A 22802-nucleotide genomic window follows, 5' to 3' on the forward strand; every position below is an offset into this window, starting at 1 on the left:
CTGCAGCTGCACTCAGTGCATTATCCCATCAGGTGCTGCACCGCTCTCAGAGGGAAAACTCACTTGTTATTTTTCCTCTGATCCCTTCTACTGCTCACGGTTAGAAAGAACTTGGAGAGAAGAGTCCAAGGGGAGTGGGAAGGCAAAATAAATTTCGTGGCTGAACTCTGGCACCTGGTAGGTAACACAATACAAAGAGGCTGAGCGTGTGCCAGCACAGCAGGAAGGCGCTGCACCCGCAGCACAGGGCTCTCTGTGTGACCCCAGAGAGCCACAGCAAATGGCCAGAGGTTACTATCTGTGCCTCCTAATCCAGGCACTGGAGTCCAGCCCAGTGCCACTAAACTCACGAGGACTCTCCCCATTGAACCCACAGTGATTAAACCCCTGCACAGGGAGAATTTTGCACTAGGCATAAAAATTTTATTCTTTTTGGGGAACAGCCTGTGAATCTCCTCCTTCCAACAAGAGCCCACATAAGGATGAATTTGCGTTTTGCTGCTCTTCCAGTCTGCAAATTTAACTGAACAATTCAATCTACATTTATTTAATAGCAAAAATCATTATCATCATCAACCAGTCAGAATTTAGAGAGGCTTTTTTGGTAGGTTCCTTCCTTTTTGTACCACAGTGAATGAAAAGTCTAATTCTGGAGAGCCCAAGAGAAATTCAGCCATAATTCAGGCAATCATATCCACATCTCCATGAATGTGCAGGGTCAACATGCTGGATTCTGTTTCCTTAGGTGGCTCTCATCATTATCTGATTTCTTTCTCTCCATGGTTAACGGCTGTACCGAGAAGCACGTTCCATTTATAAAAATAGCATTTTAGTTCTTTAACTAAAAATGCAGCATAATCAGAAGCAATTGAACAGACATCACCGAGGCACAAGCGGGAGAGTTTGTAGCACACAAGCCACAGTATTAAGGCTGTAGAGGATTTTAATTTGATTCCTTATTAAGGAACATAAATGAAACCTTATATTACTTGAAGATGCTTAGAGAATATAGGTATGAGCACTTGGTGGGTTAATCGCTTCCAGAGAGAGGACTATTGGTAATTTCTTTAATTACAGTACAACTAATCAAACACAGAAGACTCAGAAGAATTGGCTGGTTCCTATGGATTAGACCACAGGGGTCCCATCCAATTTCAGCGACTTAACCCACGATTTCAAGTAATGTATTTCAACTTGAACTCCAGAACAAAACCCAAAGCTGTACAGCAGATGGTGAGGTTACTATACCATTTTCTGTATTTGTATTTAATACAGCTACAGCTGAGGTTTGGTGGGAAGAGAATATTAACAACAAAGTAAAGTTATCAAATGAAGTCTCCTTCTATGGAATTAGCATAACCAGTTTAAACTCGCAGCAAAACCATAAATTAATAAACTCTTAAAACCTACCTAGTTTCAACCTTTGTTCAAAAGAGCAAATACAATTGTCAAACCAAATGCAATTGTATAAACTGCTTCTTTTGTCTGTTTTAAGGCATTAGTGTTTAAGATTGGAATTTCTTTTCTTTACATTGCTACTTAATTACACTTATTCAGGGGCTTTTTAATGTGTAAAGTAACTTACTGTCATTAGCTTAATATTTCCCTGAATTGTAATCTAACTAATTTTCTCTCTTTTTTTTAATATTCATTTTTCAGATCTTAAAAGTCTTTTATAAAAATAAGATCTTTATACTTGGCTAATTCTGACGTAAAAAAAAGAATGAGACCAGTGAATCAGGAATCAACTCTTGCTAGAGAAGACCTAAAGAATCTTGAATGTATTCACAGTGACACATGGAATAATAATTACTTTTACATGGCACTATAATGGAAGAGGTAATAGAGTATATTACAATGCATGAAAATAATACCCTGTCTTTAATCCAACATATGGTTTTCATTAAAGATGAACTTAAATTACAGAGCAACTAGGGGAAGGAAAAAAAAGGAAGGCTAGCAAGTGAACACAGGGACAGACAATTTACTACCTTAATATTAATACAGAAGGAAAAATATTTTTCTGGCAAAGCCTATTCACACAAGGATAAAAAGTTAAATTTCAGGGAAGTTCCCTTCATCAAATACAGCAGTTGGAAAGAATGTAAGTGCAATCCTTTGCTCTCTCATCTTAAAACAGAAAGGAATTGCCCAAAGACTTTCAGATACCTCTAGATTTTCACAGCTAGTTTGCAGTATGTATTTCTGCATCTTGATTCGCCAGAGAATTTGGTACCCTCCTGCTAAATCTTGTTCATAGTCCAGCCAATTCTCACCTTGAATTGTGCGCACAGTTAATTCTTCTCAGTCATTTATCTTATCCTTCTTTTCAGCTAATTCAATTACTTCTTGATTAGAGATACAAGATAAAGAAGAAAATAAAATTAGTATATCATTAATGAGCAGAGTCAGGAAATTCACCTGAAGGTTTCCAAAAGAGGTCTCTTCAGCAGACCTCAGTGACATGAGAAATGAATGGGGGATCTCAGTGCTATCCTCCAAAGCGATCCCGATGCAAAAGGACTGGTTATGCACTGCTGATGTTCACTTGAGCTGGTCTTGCTCAGCTTATAGCCGGTGCTATGGGATTCACTCATCCTCCAAGGTCTCTGCAGTAAGACACCCTACGCAGGCCAGCACACATGTGATACCTCTGCTTCTTGAGGCAGCACTTGGAGCACAACGTCCTTCAGTGCCTCACCTCAGCGTGCTCACTGCCACATAATATATGAGGTTTAATTCTCTGGCTGCCAGTCCTCTGCCCTTCTTCTGGTCTTTGGTGCCACCATATAGCTCCTTCTCCCACACTCTGCTGTTGTGGAGTGCTGCCATCGCCCAGATACCAACCAGATTATGCTTGCCTACAGACAGTACTGCCTTTCATGTCTGCTGATAATCTTTCACCACTACGTACCCATTAAACACAGATTAGAGGAGCAAACAGACCATTTAAGAAATAATTACTGTGTACTGATTTCTGCAAAGGAATGAGACAAATTAGTTATGAGGTCGTTATGGGAGAGATCTTTTCAGGACTTTTGTAGAAGGAACAGCAACAACTGTAGTGATTGATTTTTAACAAGAATTTCCATTCCACCCTTTATCTGACTCTCTGGCTAAAAGTTTCAAGAAAACAACAAAACATCACCAGACAAAAACAAGTTAAAATAAAATAGTTTAGCCTCTAGTAAGCACAAGGAAGTATATTTCCTATTATAAAAAGAGTTTTAAAGCCTCCTTGGAGCAAATGAAATCAGGAAGACGACTGGTCTGTGACTGAAGATAGGGACTGGGAAATAAACATATCTTCCTCTTCAGAGAGTTGTGCAATTTCCCTGAATCCCAATTTCCTAGATTAAAAATAGGAAGAACGACGCTTCATTATCTCATACAGATATTATAAAAATAGACACTAGTGCCTCAGAGAAGGCTGGGAACTCTTTAGGTCACAGACAGATAGGTGAAGACAGAGCTCACAGTTAGCTCAAAAATTTACTTATTCCAGAAGTGTTGGGTTTGAGTTATCCCAGGTAAGATGTAGTGATGTGTACGAATGCGGCGAGGCAGACTGTTCTCTGAGACTGCGAAGCCCAGAAGTGATGAAAGATTTGCTGCACGTGCATTCGTGACGAGCTTTGCTGACTACTGAAAGGTTTAATCAAATACACAGAGGATTCCCAAAATGTTTGAGCAGATACTTAGGCAGACCATTCCTTCTACTGTCTGCACACTTAACATATGCTCCTTGTACTCTTAAAACAGTCCATTTTGCTTTAGCTGCAGCCAAAGAGGATATGAGAGGAAAGTGGAAGGCAAATTCTGCTGGTCCCAGAGCTCCAGGGAGTCCTCCTACTAGTTTGTTAAACTGCACCATTAAAAGGCGTACTCATCTGCAGCTTCAGAGCTGCTCAGCAAGCCTGTGCATACAGGAAAACAGTCTTCCCCTACCAGGCTCCTCCAGTTGGAAAAGGATTGCTCTTCTAGTAAATACCACCAAATGCTAAAACTGCACACCGCTGCGCTATTGCAATATGTGAGAAGTAACATTTAACCTTTAAGTGAAATCTATAATAGAATGCATATGCTCAGGGAGATTAAGAAGTTGATACATCACTATACTGAATTATGAAGATTATGAAGAATATAAACCAGCATCCTTTTCCACCTTTTAAGATTGCTACGGACGTGTGCGCAAAAGCAGATTACCTGAGAGTTTTTAGCATTCATTTAGTTGTCCTTTAATATAATAAATAGAATATTGTTATCTCCAGTGTAACTGTATGATGCTACATTCTGTAACTACAAAAGGTGATTTCAGATAAAGAGTAATGGAGAAAGCTGATGTACCTGACAAAAAAATAAACATTATGTAAAGAGGAAAATGCTGCTATCACAGATAGAATATAGTAAATACTACTTACAGCCAGAACTGTGTGTTTTGTCCCTTCCAGAACTGTACAATCAAAAATATTTTACAGAATTTGCCATGTGGTACCACAGCAGCCTTAAATATTTCAGCAATCAAAAAAGGTGTCACCTGGTGTCCTGCTGAGACTCATGTAAGTAGTGTTCTGGTTATTAGCTGAAAAAGCAAGTAATTTTCATAATCTGGGGAGACTTGAGTTCCAGAGTACGTTTCAAATGAAAACAGTTTACACCCTACCTCAAGAAACTGTATTTTTCTCAAGCGGCAATTCAAGATATCCCAAGTTCTCCCGTACGGTTGCAGCTCCACTCTCTTGATATTCTCTAGTGTTACCATATGCTTGGCTTAAAAACAGGGACTGCTTTCATCAAGGTTTATTTGGCCATTGTACTTTGGAATTAGGAGATCACCAAAGGACCCAGCTTAGTATAATGATAGTGAACAGGAATGACTTTGGCTTAACAGGAAAGTATAAATTCTGACTAATGAGGATGCATCCACCCTGAGCCAACTGGTTAAGCAGTGCTTACACAGATGTTTAATACATGCAAACTTCTCAAATCCAATCTGTTAATTAAAATTTTACCATAAAAATTAAGACGCTCAGCTAAAGATGACTGCTTCATCCAATGCCACAGACATAATTTTAATATTTCATTTAAGTCTTTGAAGGATAATATTGAGCAGTGTCTTCTTTGGTCACCACACTAGAGGGGATCCTATAGTACTTATAGTGTGTCACATATTGATTATTGGATGAAGTAAGACAGCCCAGTCAGCATTAGGCTGCCATTGCCACGTCTATGTTATGTGTAGCAGTAGAGTACTTTATGCTGCTAGAGGCAAAACCACAACCAAATAAACTGCTCCATGTAAAGCAAGGAAAAATGATTTGTTTTCCCTTGATCCACAGGAACAGGAAACCTTTCCAGGGAGGAACAAGCCCATAGCCAGCAGCAGACTATTCGCTCCCTGCTCACTGCTGGCCAGCGTTGTGGGTCGAAACAGAAAGGCAGCACGGGCCTTCTCCTGGCACAGAAGAGGACTTGGGACAGCCCTGATATCCACACTCCTCCTGCACTGTATCTGCTGGGCAAGTATCTCCCACCCAGCAATAAGCGATGTCCTATTCATGCCATACAGTGCTACGCAGCTATTTTGGATGCACTGCAGTCATTCTGTATGTAGAAGTGTATATCCTGTAGGCATAAGCTTAGCAACCACTGTTAGGAAATTTGTTGAAGGAGCAGCATTTCCTAGCAAACGCACATTCGTAACACTCCCTGAAACAAGGGTTCCAGTATAACTGTGGTCAGAATCTGGTCCAAAGGAAGCTATGCATATTTATATTCTGGAGACAGATTTGAGAGCTTAGTATCTTGTTTTCCATATTAACTTTAAGAAAGCATGCCTTTTCTAAGGCTCGCTAATGAGCCTAGAATACTTAGGAAAAAAATGTAAAATATACAAACAAACTCACTGTCAGATGGGTTTTTCCAAGGCCTGGACTGAAACTCAGAGAAATAAGAAATAAATGTTATGTCCCTCCAAATATCTTACAAACTCTGACGAATCGAAAAAAAAAAACAACCTTGATTTTCTGGCCAAATCTCCCAGCTGCTTTTGCAATTCATAATGGGTCTGGCTGAAGAGTTGATTCATTTTTATAAATCCAGTTCCTTTTCACAAAAATGTTACTTTAATAACATCCAAATCCTGATTATTTTGTGCTTAAACCCAAACTTTGGTAAAAGAGAGTGCCTCTTCCTGCAATGCACTTTCACCCAACATACATGAAAACACCTCTGAGTTTCTTTTGGAAAGAGTGTGCCCCTTCCAGAACCAGGGTTGTTCCTCAGAGATTAGGATGAGTGCATTTGAGAAGAAAAATAATAAATCAAGATCAAAAGATAGAATCTAAAATCCTGGTGATCAGTAAAATTGTCAAAACATGCAAGACACTAAAGCTTCAGAAACCACGTCTGTTCAAAATTCAACTAATTGGTGAACAATCAACCCAAGTTTCAAACTGATGATATCAGTCCAAATGGCAGAATACACAAATGCCAGTTTTTGAAGGATATATTTCATTATATTACATTTCATCAGTGCTAATCAGCACTGGATTCTCAAGGATTCTTCTACCTTCTTGCAGGTGTAACATTTTCAAAGACTCGCTAGCTAACTTCACTGAGTAGCATGTATTTTGTACCTAAACTATTGTAAGCAAAAATCAGAAAACATTTTTGTATTACAGGCACACAGTTATTCATGCAATTGTATAGCTTTTGTTTTGCAAATACACACATTGCAAATTGGTGGGTGTGTGTGTTATTATCTGACTCACCTAAGCATGTTCTCCTCAACATTAATTTTTTCCTGTCAAATTACACAAAAATAACCATATAGGAACCAAATGTGTTTCTCAGAAATGCATATGCTAGGCTTGCCACAAAGCCTTTTTCCACTTCCAAGCTCCATTACTCAAAATAGCTGTAGCTCTGAAGTATTTCCAAAAGCCTGGCAAGACACAAAGCAGCTTTCACATGCGACTTGCAGGCACTTGTTTCTCACCTCCTAAGTGGTCTGGAGTAAAGGGGTCTGGAGAGGTCTTGACCAGATTAAACCTCTCCTCCACCGTGTACACCAGAAGTCTGTAGGTAGCTACTTCTAATAATGTGCTTGTCTTCAGCACAGACACCATACTTAACAGAAGTAAATACTGTAATTTCTGACATCTTATAAACTTTTTTATGAAGCACAACACAACAGATCCTATCCAGGATATCTCTAATGCCACTGCATACGAGAACCAGACACTTTCAGCCCTCAAATAAATAGTCCACAGAACATTGCTTGATGAAAATTCAGTAAACAAGTTTGAATATAATCCATTAAATCACACCATCATTTGCAGGCTGTCCTTCAAAGAAGCTGCCTACCAAGGTCAAAAAAGCAGTCACCTGAAAAGGGTTTATCACCAGAGATTTGCATGGAAATTTAGCTTCCTCAGATTACATTCTCCAGCTAGTCTTTGTTAGGAGGAAAGCACTTGTGTAGAAGGTGCAACCCTCTTCCTGTTCACTTGTGTTAACATTAGACAAGAGGCCAGCTCAGTAAACCAAATCTTCAGAAACTAAAGGGAAAACAAAGCCAGCACAGCCTCTGTCATACAGCAAACCTTGTGAAGTCTCCCAAAGTGCCACACCATGGTATGATTTGAAGCGAGTGCCATCAAGCACTCTCAGGAACCCATCACCGAAAGGGTGAAACAGCAACAACCTGGAGCTCAAAAGCTCCCATCTCCTCTCCTCAAAAGTCAGTCCTGTGGTATTTCAGGGAGCAGAGCTCCAAGCTGAGCACCAGCAGACCTACAGGATGATGAGGACTTAAGAATTCCAGTTTGCTGCTCCAAAAACACACTGTTTGACCAGCCTGCTGTCAGACCTGATTCCTACTAAAACAAACATTTAACATGTGCAAATACTAAAAGATGAATTTCCTGTTTGAACAGTCAGCACAACAGAATATTGCCAAAAGAATCATTGCAACATCTGTCAACGTAACCAACTAACTACCAGCCAGAAAACAGGACAACCATGATCTATCATCAAGAGACAGAAAGAACATCCCAGTAAAGCCTTCCTATATCAAATTCCACCTTGGAGACAAATTACAGGGTGCAACCAAGACAGTTGCTGTGATCTCCTACCCTTCCTCTTCATACCCAAATAAGCAAACAATCAGCTTAGGAGTAAAAGCACCTTTGGTACTTTGCTCAAGAAATACATGAAAGCAGCAAAGGAACCACCCTCTGGGCAGTGACGAGTTTGAGACCCATTCTGCTCTCCCCAAAAATGCACCGAGTTGCTTACAGCCATGGTGACGCTTCCCTCAGACATCTCAGTTAACAGAGCTTACAAGCCTGGCCAAATGTCCACAGCAGACGTGTAAAGATATTGTAATAATGGAAATGACAAGTCATTAATATTAGCAGGATAATATGCTTCAATTTTTTAAATAAATATTTCCAAAGACTTTGCTCATTTTCTAAGCACATTCACATATTTGTCATCACTCACTTCGAATCAACTGATGAAGAAAGGTTAAATTTAAGTTCTGAGGAAGAAGGCGTTATTGCTGACAACTCACTGCACACTTCTGCTCAACAGAAGCAGGTGTGTACTGGTACCTGCAGGTGTGTTGCAGTTCTCAACATTTCCTTCTTGCAGGACAGCACAGACTCACTCTGAAAAGCCGTATGTGCAGTCAGAGACTCTTGTGCCATGAGAGATTTCACTTTATCAGTAGAAATTATGCTGATGCGGCTATGGGGATTTTTAACCTATTTCAGGAACCAAAAATTCCTCTACAGCCTGAGTACCTGAAAAGTTATTACTGTTGTGTGCAGTGAAAGGGTAAATGTTATCAATTTTGCTTTTAAAAAATGATGTATAAAAAGCAGGGGTTGCCAAATTAAATCTACGCTAATTTGACCAGTGGGTTAAAGAATCATCCAGTGCCAAGGAGGAGGCTTCTGGCCACAAACCGCCAGGGGAAAATTTCATTTGTGAACTTGCTGCTAGTGGAAACCTGGTGAAGAATTTTCTGAGCCAGTTCTTACTATTGTGGCGTATGGAACGTGTCAGGGAAAAAGAAAAGAAATAAAAAAAAACAAGGGGAAAAAAAAGAGAGAGTGTAGCAGAGCTGTTTATAGTATCTCAACCAGAATATGCTAGAGAAAGGCTAGCAGTAGCAAGACACAGCTGATTCCCAAACGCCGCCCCAGATACCTGCACCAAGCCTGCAGGGAGAAACTGAGCTCAATGCCATTTCAGCCACAGCTTGCATGCCTGGGATTTGTAAATGTGAACGGGGATCTTAAGTTCCAAAAACCTTTTTCCTGTTTCTATTTTAAACTAAAAGGAGCCACTCAGAACTTGTAGAAGAAGGCATGTCCACAAATCTCTCCAGGCTCAGGGCATCTTAGACGCCAGCAAAAAAATGTTGCATTTGCAATTTGTTGCAGGTTTGCTGACTGCTATTTGTAACTATAAAATCACAGAAAGTAAAAATGGAAGGGGAAAAAGAAAAAAAAAGCAATTGCCACTGCTCAGGACTGACACCTGCATTAGTATATCTAACATTTCCAGTGTTTTACACTGTTTCCAGTTTAGTTTCACATATTGCTGATGGTAGTTCCCCTTGTTTCCTTTGGGAAACCACCCCCAGACATAAGGCACCTCATTATTAAGAGGCTCTTCTCAATATGCAAGCTCAGTATTCTTTTTTCCTTAATTTTATCTTACCAGTCTTAATGATACTTTTTCCCTCATTCTAAATTACTCCTTTATTACTTTGATATTTAACATTCTCCCTCTCACTGATAATCAGTGGAACAGTTACGTTCAGAAAAACCCAAGATGAACACAATTAATGGGAAAATTTTGTAAATCACTGGTTGCATAAATAAAACCCACACTTGATAATTAGCTGCTTACCATTCCCATAAAAGAGCAAAACCTATCCCGATAGTTTGGATTCAATTATTTGACAAAAAGTTTGGAGGATAAAGACCCAAATGCATCTTTAAACACACAGCGTGGCTATAGAGCAGTTTCTCGAAGACAGGACACGCAGTTTGAAGCAGTTAAATCCAGCTGGCTGAATGATCCATACAGCTGTGGCTTCCCTCAGCTCTTAAATAAAATATTAGGGTGTGTTTCTATTGTTTGTTAGCTGTCATCAGCCCATCTTTCAGCTGACGGAGGTTAAAGGCTATGTAGATTCCTGGGACAGCTGTTTGGTAATTGTCACAGCCAGTTACTTGGTAACCCACGAACGGCAATCTCAGGAGGTAGATTCTTGGTTGCTAAGCGATAAATTCAGGTAAAATAACCTTTTCCTGGGTTTTATTGCAACTACAGCCTCTAACTGTATAGTCCAAAGCTCTTTTGTCTTTTTTTTTTTTTTTTCTCCTAGAGATGGGCTTTAAAATTATTGCTGAATAACTTTTCTGGGATCTTATGCAGCATTTAGCGTGAGCTAAATGAAGTGGCACTATATTCTGCTCCTATTTAAATGGATAAATCTCCAACAGTCTTCCTACAGCATGGTACAGTGGGTGTAGTTAATTTGCTGGGTATAAGAGAGTGATTTACACAATAACAGGCTGAGGAAAACAGAAAAAGAGGCAGGCCCTCCTGTAAAAAAGACTTTGTGTTCCTATTTTTCTTCCCTTTTTTAGTTTGGGGTTTGGGTTTTTTTCTTGTATTTTTAAGATTTTCTCAAATTTTTCTTAAGATTGCAACATCCAGGTTTGAGCTGAGCCAGGTGCTTTTGTGACTAACGCTCCCTAAGCAAACCACCAAAGACCTCGCTGCCCTTGGCAGCATTATAAGGGTCAAACTTCCACATGGACGCATGGTGCTTTAGCAATTTTTCCCACATGTGTGTCACAAGCAGGAGCTCTCAAACATGATCTCAGCTTCAGTGCCAGCTCTTGACGTTTGTTTATTTCTTCACCTATGAAATGGAGATACTAGCAAGCCTTATTTTTCTACATTGCAACCTTATTTACAAAGGCCTTTGAGGATGAAAGTCTGCTCTTGCCCAACAGACTCATAATTTTCTGATGTTTCATTAGCAGAGATACAGCTGTGCACAGTGGGGATGGCAAGTCACTGGCAGTGGGTGAGAGAGAGACCGGGTCAGCTTGGCCCTGGCTGTCAGCAGCTCGTCCTAACTCCGGATGCAGTATTTGTGTGTGACCCCATGCAGAGCAGTGTGGGCTGGCTTCTGGGGCGGGCTGATGGCTTTCCATCATGGGGAAAAGGGCAGCTGCTCTGCCCTTTCTGCTCAGGGAATGGTTAATGTCCCTGGCTGCTTCAGCTCTATCTTGCACAAACATGCTTTGCAGTTCCGTCTGTTCTTTTCAACTGTATTTTCAACAAAGATATGATTATTGGTTGCTACAGGGAAAAGCCCTTCTACCTCTTGTCAGTGCTATTTATTAATCCTCATGTCCATCTTCAAGGAAATTGATAAATCAACATCACTTTCCTCCAAAAGAGATACGCAAAAAGAAGTTGCCTGAATTGGCTGCACTAACCCCATCTTGCTATTACAAAGCAGGACAGAAAAGGGTTATGATTAGGGTTTGGCTGCTGGGTGCACAACAAAGGTTCAGCATGGGCTTCATGTTAGGAGCACGGCTTTGCTGTCCACAAAATGAGTGCAGCCACCTACATGTGTCTATCAGCAAGCATAAGAGGCCACCAAAGGAAGTGGTTGTAGCCTAGGGAGCAGCTGACTCCCCTTTCTAGGTGTCCCTGGCCACTGTGAAGAAAATCCCATCACACTTCTTATAACTGCCCGCCTTCTTGCAGAGCAATGGGCACAGCCTCTCATAATATCTGAAGGAAAATGATGTTTGAGTCCATGCTCTGGGATCATGCTGTCTATGATCCACTTTCTTCCTGGAAACAACTGGCCATGTTGAGACAACCTCCCAGACACACTGGAAGGGCTGTTACAGGGCTCTTGTATGACTCATGTTCTTTTCCAGGGGAAGAAATCTAAGATGCTGCCTTGTCCAGACCCTCGTACAACCACCTGTGATATGGCAACATTCGGCTTTCAAGAGCTACCAGTCTGGTATCACGCAGAGGAACGTTCAGGAATGATTTGTGCAGCCAGTTCTGCTACAAAAACCCAGTGAATAAGACCAATTCTTGCCTCTCTGTCAGCGGCCTTAGCATGTTCAGACTTGCCTTATTCCCTTGACCAGCAACGAGTGAATTCCTCACACCATACTGAAAACCTACCACAGCCAGTACCCGAGTCGGTACCGCAGGGACTGGCAAGCATGATGCATGTGTGCTGGTTACACTGAGCAGAGCATGCATTTCTACACAAAAGACTGACAGAAAACATGACATGGCATCTCAAAGGAAAAGAAAACCGCAAGGAATGGTGATGGTGAGGAGCAGGTACATGAAGTATTTATGGTGTATGTGTGCCGCATCTGCCAAGCTTTCAGCCGAAACACCCAGAGCTGTGATGCAAATACACTTTGCTGGAAAAGGATAAACTAGAGCAAAACTACTTTAACATAAATAAGCCTTGTGAATGCCTGAACTTCAAGCTAGGTGGTCGAAGGAGACATATATAAAGGGAACTGCACCCCTATAGATGACCAGTCCTAAACGCTTGGGAAATGGGTACAAATTCTGAAAGCATTTTCTGTACTGGCACTCTATAAGAAACCGATGAAACACTTGGTAATATTCAAATTTAGACTAGTATCTCTTCAGTGTCTTTTCTTTGTGTTACGATCACTACTGGTGCTATGCTGGTAAAGAATACCTCAGCTAGCCAAATCACCCTCCTTTTTCACTAATAAAGGTTAAAGGAGTGAACTTAAGCTGGCGAACTGGTTTGAATGAGTAATAGACAGACATGTAACAAACCCTTTTGTACACAGTCACTGCCACAAAGATTACAAAAGAAGTGTTCTCATTTCAATTACTACAAAAATTACTATTGAATATAATGAAGATCTAGCCTATATGTATACAGAAACAGTAGAAAAGTTATGGTTTACAGTGGGACAAATGGCACATTTTTCAGTGACACTACATTTCTGGTGAAGCGAGAAGCTCATTTGATGATGGCAATGTCCTGCCCTTTTTCCTAAATAAAATTTATACGAATTATTTTGAACCTGAAATTCAGATTTCCTCCAGTCTTACTTCTTTTTTACATTACATATTCAAACGAGTTGCAACATATATTTGGAGGGAAAAAGTGCATTAGTAAGGAAGCAATTGCTGCTGTCAAACATGGGGGAGCTGGCATGACCCAAGGTTTTGGTGAATGCAGGCTGTTTCCTGCAGGAGTGGAGCCAACTCAGGGAAGGGCTGGTTGAATGGTCCAGCCCTGGTTCTCAACTAGAGGCCCAGCAGCGCACTACATTTTCAGATCCTGTATGTGCGATATAGCAAGTGAAGGCGTCTAGCTGGGATTTCTTATTGGTAATTTTAGCTTTACGCTCAGTTTCTACAGCCCCAGAAACACAAAAGCTCTAAAGCTATATTGCTATTTAAGGTATTTGATTTGCATGCAAACAGCAGATAGAAAATATCACCTGCTTTGGATGTGCAATTGGCAGAAGTCAGGTAAAATGATTAAATGGAGTCCACACAACATTTGGTGAAAGACTGCCTCTAAAGGTAGTGTAGGTAAAAAAATAAAAAATAGGCAGTGCCTTTCAAAGGCAAAAAAAAGCACAGAAGCAAGTACAGTCATTGGGAATGACATGGGGTATGCATGGGTCAGATTTTGCATTCCAGGCATTAAGGAAAATGTGCACACATTTGCATACATGTCATTTAAAAGTGTTAAAAGATGTGATCAGATTAAATATAGGAATATTCTACACCCATCTACAAACCACCCATCCTAACCCATTTCACCTCTTCTTAAAAATGGGGGAAAGTGATGGTATCCAAAAAAAAGGAAAATACCAGCTTCTGTGTAATCTGAAGCTGATCCAGCACCTACGGAGTCAATGAAAACATTCCTGTTGACTCCAGTATGTTTTGGATCAGGCTTTAGTAAGAGGGAGTCTTATACCAGGGAAATCTCTATTATTGAAGGAGAACATCTCATAATCTGTCTCATAACCCAGACTTCCTATTCCTCAAAAACACTTTTTTGAGGAAACAAGGTGCCACCTTTTGTGAGACATTTTCAAGCAGCTTTGAATGCTGAGAAAAATTAAGTCAGTACAGCAATCATACTGATAAAGGGTCAGCAAATATGCTTCAAAACACTACGAAGACCTACCTCAAGAATTAAGCACAATATTATATCTCTGTGTTATGCAGAAAGGAAACAAATATCCATTTGTCTACAGCATATTATCATCCTGTGCCTAGGATTCATTTCTTCCCTTCAAATGACATTATTTTCATATTATTCTTTATCTTTTTGTTAATGTTTCAGAAGATAATTTAACTTTTAATAATTAAGCAATGCCTTCCTCAGAACAGCCAGGCCCTGTTTCTGTTTGCTTATTCTCCTGCTGCTTAGCCAGTAAGCCTACCTAAAGCAGTAGTGATTAAACAAGCCACGACTTTTTGGGACACAGGCAAATGTAGAGTAGAGCAGAGAAGGTGAAGATTTTTAAGTCACACAAACCTTAAAATAGCATCCTCCTCGCTTGTCATTTTTGTACCTTGACAAGATCTCCAGCAAAAAATTTTGCATTTTCAGTCTCACAAAAACCATGGGTTCTCCAGCAATGAGGCAACGGAAAAAATCAATACTTGCCATGTACCATGTAACCAATAGAATAAGGGCAATGATTTATGTATGGATGGATGCAGACTGAATCAGCTGGGGCCTCAAACAGAGGGAGAGAGAGAGAAGGAGAGAGAGAAAGAGAGGTGTGGGGGTGAGCTGGACTGCAGTGATTATTCCTACACTATGGCCAGATTTTCTTTTTTCTGCAGCAATAATCCCCCTCTCTAGCACTGCAGGACATAGAGGAAAGACTAGCAATGTGTGGAATATATGATGGACCAGCTTTTCTCTTTTTGCCTCAGAATAATGATGCTATGTTGAATATTAAGGTACAGTAAAAAAGGAAGAACGATATATGGTCTGCAGTCCTTCAGTGTTCCAGCTACCTCCACCCTAATAAAGACCAATCCAGTGGGTCAACAAGAAATAGTTTAAAGAGTCAATTTATCAACAGGATAAAAACGTACCATCACTGCTTCATGACGAGAAAAAGCAGGAAGGGCTTACTGAAGATAACTACTGTGTACCCCAGGAGTTTCTGCTGAGAATATAGTTTTGTAAATTGGATTACCAGGGATACAGCACTATAAGGTATTTAATGACTGTGGTAACTTTTAGGATGTCTAATACTGCTGTTGATTTAAAAACAAAACCATCAAGATAAAATTTACTTATCTGTTTGTTTGATGTAGGCTACCAATAAACACTTATCCAAACTATATTCAATGCTTTATTTCTGTACTATTCATAAATTACCTAGTAGATTACTTTAAAGTGACAGTAATTTGCTACAGAAATGTCATACTATTTAATTAAAAATACCTCCTCTGTAGTTTGTGCAAATTGCTAAAATAATCTGTAAACATTTTTGCAGTGCCTTGGACATTCAGACTGTATTTACATTTTTGAGAATCAGATGTTCATTCAGTACTTTCAATATTGTAGTTTGCCATGAAGTAATCTTGTTATAATTAATATTTCTGCCATAATTAGCACTGATGACTGAATGAATTCTTTTTTCTCCCTATAACATTTATACAACATTTAAACCTCGGTATTGTCATTCTTTCTCTTGAAAGCCATAATATTTTTAGATAATGATATAGAACAATAGGAGGCCACGAGTTAAATACACCAGTTATGCAATGTTAGATCAATTAAAGCTTTAAGAATTGTGGTATGTTTATAAGCCTTGCATTTTATAGACCTCTATGAATTTATCAGGTCAGAATAACACAGAAATAATTGCATTTCTGACTTTCCACGACATACGTATGGTAATACGCTAGCGAGATTAATCATTTGCTACCAAACTACATTTGTATGTTTTATGGTGAAAATATCAATGAACACATTAACAAAACTTAAGTATAAATAGGTTTTTGTTTTCTAAAGAATGTGACTGCATGTGTCTAGACTTTGTACTTGAATTAAAAAAATTCCTGACCATTTTGCTTTGATATTACCTACCTAGTTCTTTTATATAAGTTATACTGTGCTTAGCATAACATAACATACACCTGTATGGACATATCAAAATAACAGCGATGCAGTAAAATAATACCCTATAAATAGAGTTTGCATTTAATTTCCCATTCAGTTGACAATGGCAGACAACAGTATATTTCGGAGAATGAAAGTATCAAACACGCTATAAAGCAGAATAAGTATATACAGCTCATTACTAATTCAGTTAGAAAATTATTCTTGTGGCAAACACTTAAAAACAGTAACAAGTAACGGTTCCTACATCCTTCAGTCCTCTCTTTATTAATCCCACAAATTAAATCTTGATAAATTAAAACATTTCTAGGGCCTTAGAAGTATATTAAGCTAAAATGGAAAAAGATGTAGCCAGAACACAATCCACAAGTGAAGACACCTTAACAACAACTTCTACTGTAGAAATAATATGATGTGCATAATTTAAGGGGATTTCTCAAACTCCTCAAAGTACTGAGAACAGAGCAGGTTATCAATATGCCTACCTTTGAACAATACATTGTAATTCTTCTCCTCCTGCTTTTTCTCTCTCTTCAACAGCAACAGAAACTCCATGGATGATGATGGACTTTCTTGACTTTTGTTCTGAGCTTCAGCCAGAATGCCATGGACCTACAGCATTTGGAAATGGAGAGGGAATAACACGAAAACCTTGGCAGCAGCCCAAGGGAAAAAGTGACACAGTCAACAAAACAGGTACTAGTTCTCCACAGCACCACAACCAGGTGAGTTATATGAGCAAACAATGATTTGGAGCCAGTGACATGGAAATTATTGCTGAAAATGAATGAAAGCATATTGCCTTCATCCTGGACCTACATTGTTTTGATAACTTGAAATGCAAGCTTATGTAGTTAAAGACATCTAACCAAAGCCATTTTAAGTGTTCACACAGTTGTAAATGAATATAGCAGCAGGCAGTCCATTTTAAAGCAACAGACAATTTTACTATATATAAAAAAAAGGCGGGGCGCACTATCACTACTCTAATTCTGCACCTAGACGTAGCACACTCTTTGCTCAAAGATTTCGAACGGCAAACTAACTTTAAAAACTGAATTAGGAAATTATTAAGAAAATTAACATATTTGCAACACAGGAAATTATTTTCATGTTTCACGTGAAAGTCTTTTTCATGCACAAATAAATGTTTGTTTCTATCCAGCATATTATAGTCTCTTTTCAAATTACCATTTGAAAATACACTTAAGATGAAGAGCACTTTTGTGGTGAATATCCACAGCTGTATTAATAGAAGCTGACACAAAAATACTGGAGAAAAAAAATCTTATTCACCATTTTGAAAGAAGAAAAAGATTTTAGTATGGTGCTTTACTGTGACTCATTTCCTTAGCATGCTTTCAGCTTTTATCAGAACAAGTATACAGTTAGGGCACAGACTTGCTCCCATTTACCCTAACAGTGAGATTATCAGTAATATTAATGAAAGTATTTCAGTTGACATCTTCTTAGCTTTTAAAATATTTTGTGCTTTGGGAACAAGACCAAAAAAAGGAAGCTGGTATATAACTTTGTGCAACATTCTTAAAGGATGCTCTGTAAAAAATGTGTTATTTTGAATTCATTTTCACTACCAGAAAATATATGCATATGACTGTGTATTAATATGTCTTAAAACAAACCTGCTAAAATTTCTTATTTCTCTTAAAAGCAAAAAGTGTGATTTAAAATTGTTTAGGTACACATACATAGAAACTCACATATAAAACTTTTTCCTACATTAATTATTGTAATCCGTCACATGAATAAGGAAATGTCACAGAATTTACTTAATTGAAATGCTTTCTCCTGCTCTAGAAAGTGGAACTCTGTAGATCAGCGTTTCTATGTGTTCACAATTTTTTGTCTTTGCCTGGTCAAAGAACCATCAGTATTTGTTAGAAACAACTAAACTCCTTCTGAAAATATGCAGCACCACCAGCTCCAACTGAAACTACCAGTTACTGGGGGTAATGAACAGCACAAGATTCAGCCTAACATAAACCAAAGTAGACCAGTGAATTTAACAGAAATGTAATATGTATCGCAAGGTGTCAAATTTAATAAATGGTAAAAGAAGGAAAAAATATCAAAACAAAAACATTACAGGACCCAATTTTGAAAATGCCAGATATACAGAAGCAGTACACCCTCTGCAAATAACCTGGTGCTCTCTAGGCAAGGCCTTAGTGTGGCAAAAAATATATGAAAAGATAAATGACCCTTGTTATTTGCCAAATAACAGAACAAAAATATTTGTGTATAAATACACTTTCTGACCAGTTGGATAGCTGGCGGCTATCATTTGCAATTCTTGTAATTGCATTTCTTCTTTGCTATCATTTCCCATACTTATAGGGTGCAACATCTGATTCTTTTATCTCATGCAAACCATCCCAGCTCTGTCAACAGCTCTTGAATTTTTAAAGAGGTCCTCTCTCCCTCCCTCTTTTATTCCTCCTGAAATTTTCTGACCCCAGATCTTAAGATAGAGCAACTTCCATGGATTAAACAGTTCTATAGGAGTCACCTAATAAAACACTATTAATTGTAATAGATTTTTGTTTCTCCTTCCAATGATATTTCCATGGCAACATTTTCATGTTTTATTGTTGAGGGTGTTCTTCATTCCCAGAGCGGGTTAACCACAGGGCAGGAAGGGCAGGCTGTTGGTCAGCCTTTATTTTCTCTGGTCCTTCAACAAAGGTTAGTTGAGGTCATCAGAAGCCAAAGGGTAATTACATTTCCTCAACAGGGTTAAAGTCACACAGATTGCTATTGAGACAACTGTATGGACGACCTTCGTTTTTTATGTTGAATCTTCATTTCTTTTAGAAGAGCAAATGTTAATAAGGATAGCAGATAGGGTAAAAGCCCAGTGAGCTGCACACCACGTACATCTCCACACTTTCCAGTTGTGCTACTGAGTAATAGTGCGATTTTTAACAAGAAAGCAATTAGGTGAGTCCAAACCACAAAAGGTTGCATAATGATTAAACATGAAAGCTATCAATAGCCAAAAAGGACCTATTTTGTGATTTCTCTATTCAATGAATCTTAACAATATTCAAACTCCAATAAGACATTTTTAGAAGAGAAACCCCAAGTTCTCTGTTTCACGAGCCTCAAATTAATCACTGATGCCACTTGCTTCACTCAAAAAAGAATTCATTGGGATTGCAGGCTTTAACTAGGGAAGGCGTTAGTGCTCTGTGTATCAGGCCTGGCTCCTTCCTTAAGCTTCCCATGGAGCAGCCATCACATCAGAAGTGTGGTAGGGATGGTGGACAGAAGCCTGACCTGACTTGCAGAGATAGCCAGGGAGACAACTGGGGTAAAGAAGGATTTTGCATGGATGTGGGGGAAGGAAAAGGGGCAGAGTCTCCCAGCATAAAATGGTTAGCTCTCACACTATTAAAGAGTGGAAATCCACTCAAATTGTAAAATAGCTTAGAAGAGATCTAGTCTGTAAAAAAATCACAGCATCTAAGAGTAAGTGAAACCTAACAGCCGTGGTCAGCCGTTACAAGTCAGTGCAGGTAGAAGAAAAATGGAAAGATGCCCTGCTGTCTTCCTCCACAGGGCTTTGTCCCAGGTGGCACTAACCACCTGCCCCAACCCAGCCCCTTCCTCCAGCAGTGGCAGGCTCGCCTGTCCCAGGGGTGCCCACCTGCAGAACGGGTCAGTAGCAGATCTCCACTACTGATTCACATCAGCAGGCATCAGGCCTGGAGGTGCCCAGGCTGAGTGTCCAGGTGCAGGTGCCACCTGGACCATTGGAAGTCAGCGTGTCCCGGCGTGCAGCCCCGCCACACAGCCCCTGCACCAGTGCTCATGGCCAGAGTGCTCTGCTCCTCCCTCTGCCAGAAACTGAATGTCCCCAGTGGCTTCCTGGGCACCACTGATCTCATTACTAAAATTAACAGCATTGTTTTTCATTTCTGTGGTACATTTTTTAGTAACTATTACAATAGTAAAAGTCAATAATGCAAAGCAACAAGGGAAAGGGGGGGGGGAGTGTCATCTTTCTCGGCCTTAGCTTTAGCCTCCTATCTTCTGGCTACTCTTTCAAGCTCAGTGTTGACAAAACTAAATAAATAAACAATAACAGGATCAGGCACTGATCATTAAAACATCTATTATAAATCAGGGAAGTGCAACTCAGCTTCTTGATTGATGCATTACTTTGTAAACTCAGCAAAAGTTATAAATAATCTCAATGCTGATAAATGATAAATGGAAGATTTGGTAATCAATTCAAATGGGGCTAAATGGAAGAATAATGCATCATTTATATTTGGCTATATTGTACATTATGTAAATTATTGAATACTTGCTATACCACTTTCACATCAAAGAGGTGGTAGACAAATACATGAGCATAAAACAGAATTATCGGACTCCAGCCTTGTAACACTGTTTAACCATCTGCGCTAACACAGCACGCTGGTGGTCAGCCAAAGGACCTCAAAAACCTTCTCTCCAGTTTTAACAAGGGCCGATCTTTCTTTGTTCACAAGTTACACCTTCCTAGGTACAGCAACTGCTACCTTCAGAGGCTGAAATACTAATTCCCAAAGAGAATTCATGTTAAACAAGGTTACAGACAATGTCATTAAATTAAGGATAAAAGCCTTATAGGGACCATCCACCAAGAAAGAACTTCAAACACAGGAATCTAAGAGTTAAACTTTCACGTATAACTTACACTGGTAACATATATGTATAAAAGAACCAAACATACCATGTTATGAAAAGCTGTTTGTTAAAGGTACTCAATCTTAATTCCATTATGAAATGACTCTATATAGCAATCACACAGTTACCATTTGTTCTTAACTCTGTTCATAATCTTACACTTCACTAATTAAGATCCTAAATTTGACAGAAAGGGAATTTCCATTCATCTTGTTCTGATAGTGACACTAGGAAGTGTGTCAGCCCCAGACAGCAAAAAGGCACAGGCTACCAATGGCCAGGTTTCACTAGCACCCCATTTCCACCACGTGAATTCTACAGTCTGGCAAAGAGCAGCAGGTCTTTATTCTGTGAGGAAATTAGGAATTTCCAATTATTAATGATCCACACATTCTGAATTTTCCCAATTTTCACCCTCAAGTTAGGACAAGTGTTCATGATTCCTTTCTCTTCCACCCTGCTGGGAGGCATCAGCATATGGGAGTTGATCCAGAGCAGGACAGACGCAGGAGTTGAGGGCACTTCTCCTCCAATGTCTGTAGTAGTAGAAGTCCTTTTGTCCCATCTGTTTTGAAAAATTTGGGCTTTCAGGAGAACACATAAACATCCAAGGCTAGATTAAAAAATCCAGGGAAGTCCCAAACGAATTCAGACAGCTGTCCTAGATTAACCTGTTTCCTTAGGACACATAAACAACGACGAGGCTACAAAGTGCTGACACTGGCAAGCCAGAGAACCAAGGAACATTTCTTCACTATTTTTTCATCATTAATTTAAAATACATTGTATCCAATTTTATTCACTCAACATTCTTATGGCCAAATACTTGGTATTGAATAATTAAAAGCCACAGTGATATGATATTCCTGCAATCATTTTTATAGATTTAAAAGACAGAAATGGCAAAAAACAGTACAAAATATAAATTTCAGCTGCCTTTTCCTTTAGTAAATCTGCAGTAATGTACCACAATCACTAACGATTTGTAAATGGTTATTTGGATACACTTTGCATCTACAAACAATGACTGAAAATGGCAGTCTTGGAGAAGACTGACTGCATAGTCATTTTTCTGCTTTGAAATCTTCCTCTTGGGTTTCTGTTGTTGTTTTATAATGAGCAGAGACTGAAAAACAGCATCTCTGAAAACCACCTAGTCTTCAAAAACATGCACTCTTCTCCAAAGTAGAGCCTTCCTTTGTTAGCCTGTGTTTGTGCTCACATAGCTCCAAAATTACATAGGTTTTAGGTGTAAAGAACAATTGGAAACCCCAAGATGTTAAAGCTCTTTCCTGATGTTTCACACATTTCACCAACTTTCCCTGTAATGCTTGCTCTCAGCCTCTGAGTGCAAATATTTCCCAGGGTGGGACACCTGACATTTACAACTCTTCAAATCTTCAGACAGCAGAGACCTCTCAAGCTGAAAAGGCTTTGCAAACGTTTGAAAAATATTTTCCACAACACTGAAGGAAAAAAACAAATTTCTATAACATAGGGAGGAAAGAAAGGTGTCCCACTGGGACACTAACCAACGTGCGTGCATGTGGGAGCACCAATTCCCGCACAGAGTACCCTTCCTATGCTGCAGATGTGGGCTGCTAAATATGACCTACGCTGGCCACTAGCTGCATCTCTGGAAGACTACGCATGACCAGCTGAAAGCTTCTTGTAATACTGTGAGCCATAAGTGTGAGTGCTCATTAGCTTTTTGATCTTCCAGAGCCTCCCTGGTCACTGTAATTTCCATTACTCTTCTTAAACTCTCTCTTTCCCATTGGTTCCCTCAGGTGTGTTTTCTCTATCACAAGTTCTATAATCAGCTAAAGTTATTATGAATAACGCCTCATTTTGACTAGTGGAGAAC

General features: G+C 39.3%; 2 long non-coding RNA genes across 3 annotated transcripts in view; one reads left to right on the top strand and one right to left on the bottom strand.

Annotated features, from left to right (window-relative positions):
* Nucleotides 1–22802, bottom strand: part of LOC135312549 (uncharacterized) — a 184111-nt gene that overhangs the window by 33602 nt on the left and 127707 nt on the right. The window contains exon 7 of the long non-coding RNA XR_010372130.1: nucleotides 16723–16888. This is a non-coding gene — a long non-coding RNA (uncharacterized LOC135312549). The remainder of the gene's footprint in view (nucleotides 1–16722; nucleotides 16889–22802) is intronic.
* Nucleotides 14840–22802, top strand: part of LOC135312550 (uncharacterized) — a 44870-nt gene continuing 36907 nt past the window's right edge. For both annotated transcript variants that reach the window (XR_010372132.1, XR_010372131.1), the window contains exons 1-2: nucleotides 14840–15325; nucleotides 16778–16962. This is a non-coding gene — a long non-coding RNA (uncharacterized LOC135312550). The remainder of the gene's footprint in view (nucleotides 15326–16777; nucleotides 16963–22802) is intronic.

Source organism: Phalacrocorax carbo, chromosome 3 (genome assembly GCF_963921805.1).
Source record: "Phalacrocorax carbo chromosome 3, bPhaCar2.1, whole genome shotgun sequence".
Lineage (NCBI taxonomy): Eukaryota > Metazoa > Chordata > Aves > Suliformes > Phalacrocoracidae > Phalacrocorax > Phalacrocorax carbo.